This window comes from Triticum aestivum, chromosome 4B (assembly GCF_018294505.1).
Source record: "Triticum aestivum cultivar Chinese Spring chromosome 4B, IWGSC CS RefSeq v2.1, whole genome shotgun sequence".
Classification (NCBI taxonomy): Eukaryota; Viridiplantae; Streptophyta; class Magnoliopsida; order Poales; family Poaceae; genus Triticum; species Triticum aestivum.
Genome location: NC_057804.1, coordinates 171,592,411 through 171,595,494, shown reverse-complemented (window position 1 = coordinate 171,595,494; position 3,084 = coordinate 171,592,411). Strand labels below are relative to the sequence as shown.

At 43.3% G+C, this 3,084-nt stretch overlaps 1 long non-coding RNA gene across 1 annotated transcript; it reads right to left on the bottom strand.

The window, feature by feature from the left end:
• Positions 1–297: 297 nt before the first annotated feature.
• On the bottom strand, positions 298–1,888 carry LOC123094679 (uncharacterized). The gene is made up of 3 exons (XR_006445918.1): positions 1,362–1,888; positions 1,206–1,278; positions 298–600 (listed from the first exon to the last, which is right to left on the bottom strand). It is a non-coding gene; the product is annotated as an uncharacterized lncRNA (long non-coding RNA).
• Between the last annotated feature and the right edge of the window lie 1,196 nt (positions 1,889–3,084).

Sequence of the window (3,084 nt, the reverse complement as noted above, 5' to 3'; positions counted from 1 at the left end):
GAAAGAAAAAGGAGAAACATGAGAGGAAATAGAAGCTCCACGCTGCAATTTGTGAGGGGTGGGCGCTAATAGTCTACATTGACTGCTGAATTTAGGGTAAGGAACCTGATTTTGCATATGAATTAAGAAACAAAGGTGTTCAGATGTTAGTTTCTGCATGCCATGATAAAGTTTAAGTGGAAACTGAAATGGTGCATTTTGTTATACTAATAGAAATTTAGATATTATAGCATTGAGATTCAAACATTCTTGGAAGAAAGTAGAAGACCTAAGTGCATTTTTCTTAGAAAGTAGAGCTATAGAAACAAACATTATTTAGAGGTACGATAACCATATTCAGTGCACAAAAGATGAATAGTTTTTGCAATACATAGTACCGGGACACGTTAACTGGTGAAGAAGTTCTTGATCATCTGATCATGCAGTAGCGCTTGCACGGAGGTGATATATTTATTAATGGAAAACTAAATAACTTAAAAAGATGGACGTATGCAGAAGGTCACCATTCCTTTTTTTGCTTTTGAAATATGCTAATCAAAGCTCTTTTATCATAAGTGCATCTTCTTTGCGGAAGTTGATATGTTTGCTTCAATTCCAGTCCTGTAATCCATAGAAAAGTTTGTAAATAAATAAGTGGAATGTGTGAATCGATAGTGCTATGAGACCCAAAGCATCTTCTTCATTTTTATGATAAGTGCATCTTCTTCTTTACCAAGGTTGCAAGTTTTGGTCTAGACCTTTTTACTCAATATCTGTGAACTGCAAGTTCCTTTTGATCCGATTCTTGTGCTCTAGCAGGTAATCGTATCTTCAGTGTATCTAAAATTCCAGATACTATTCCAATAACATCTGTATATGTAAACATGGTGATGAAGATGGATCCGGGCTAATCCAGATGGTAAGCAAGACTAAAAAGAGAGCCAGCCACAAGTTCGGGCAGGACTGTCTTTAAATTAGACACGCCATAATTATTCTCTTTGTTGTTTTCAACATTGATTCAACAAACACGTGGTAAGTCACATTACTGTATTAAGTTAAATTTGACTAAGTGAGATAGATATAATAAGTTTGACCCACTTTACCAGCTACAGATTGACTGCAAATTACAATAATCAAATCATGGAAATGTCAATAATAACACCTGCAAAAAAATGTCAATAAAAATGAGTGGTCATGATATGTGTTTCGTACTACATAGTTCATACCAGGACAAAATTACATTGGAGTATGCAGCGAGAAGTGGCTTGATCGACTCTTCAAAAGAGCAACAAAATCTGGCTGCAAAAATGACATGTGGTTATGCAAAATTCAGAAGGAAGGGGAGAAAGCAAAGGGTGGCGATTCAGGAGCTTCCTTGTAACCTGTATCTGGTGAAGACAAAGAACAAGGAGATGGCCACCACGTGTGCTTGGGTGATCATACGGGCATGAGGAGGAGGTTCTCTATCGCCTCTTTCCTGCCCGAATATGATCATCCAAGAGGCAAAAGCCAACCAACAGGTGGGGCACTTAGATTGGAGCAGTGGGTGGGCAAGGACGACCAGGTTCAGACAGGAAGAGTTCCGAACGGCTAGATGTGGCTGGCGACATGGAGGCATAGGGGGTCGGGGCCATGATGGGAAGGGCTATGGCGGAAGGCGAAGTGTGAGTGAGGGGGGCGGCAGAGGGAAGACGGAGCATGTACTGCTGGCAGAGGCAGAGGTAGATGGAGGCGGAGATCTTGCTGGTGGCAGAGGGGTGGCATCACTGGACCACGTCGAGATCGCACCGACGCTCGACAAGAAGGCGGCGCTGGATCGGGGCATCTGGGAAAGGGCGGCATGGCCAGGAGCTTCGTCCCATCGGTCGGCGGCGTACTGATGGACGCGGTCGCTCCTCTCCTCTGTATTCCTCGTCAATGGATTCCCTCAGTACAACACTGGACCTCTTGCGAAGAGTTGTAATGGGTTGGACGAAGGCCCAGTTAACCAGAGGCCTTCGTTTCGGCTTCTTGAGCAGCAGCCCACAAGACAGCTGGGCCAGATTACACATAGCGCGGGACAGATTGCTTTCTAGACAAGATCTGACGGTCAGGAACGATCAAATCAATAAAACGGACGGCCGAAAACGCTAATCGCTAAGAAGGCTCACTTTAGGTGCGGTTATACTGTCTTTAATGATCCAAGTACGGTAAGTATGTTTGCTCATGCCTCTCCATCATATAGAATTGCAATAATGATTATGGTCTAGTTATCAATTGCCTAGGGACAAATCTTTCTCTTTGTGTTACAAAAATCTTTCTACTAAACAACTAACTTCTATTATCTTGCAATTACTCGTGGTTTTGTTTTTGCTAAGTACATCTAGTTTTATCCTTGCAAAGCTATCCTATCACCTACAAATTAGTTTCATACTTATTCTAGGTAAAGCGAACGCTAAGTGTGCGTAGAGCTGAATCGGCGATTGATAGAACTTGAAGGGAATATAAATCCTACCTTGAACTCCTCGTTGGGTTTCACACTTTTATTTATAAAAGCTACAATTGATCCCCTATACTTGTGGGTTATCAAGCATCTATCGTGCATTTTTTTTCAAATGAGCCCTTTATATGTGTTCACTTCCGTAAAAGTGGTCCATACGCTTCCACGTCATAGGGGAGCCTAGCTGAGAGGTTTGGCACAACCGTTAGGGAGGCCTCGAGTTAGTCGGCATGGAGGATGACATTCCTCTCCCTCGGCACGGCTGTGGGGGAGACCCCGAGTGAGCAACAACCACAGGTGGGTAGCAATTATTGAATGTTATGCAACGTGTGGTTCTACTACTGCATGGTGAGGCTAAGATGACCTGTCTAGTCTCCTCACTAGAACTCAAGCCATCATGGCACTATTGGCCTCTGTACTGTCGCCTCTAAGCATTCTATGCATGGGAGAAGACGAGGGCTTGGGAATGAGGCGAGACAACGCTCTAAGGGTTTTCTTGCATATTTACCTTTTATAAGCCAACATGGTGGGTTCATTAGGTCAACGTGGCAATAGTCCTAGCATTTTCAAGCGGCTCGTCGATGGGTAAATGCTGGCCATGCAAGCTTAGGACTTGAGATGGACAA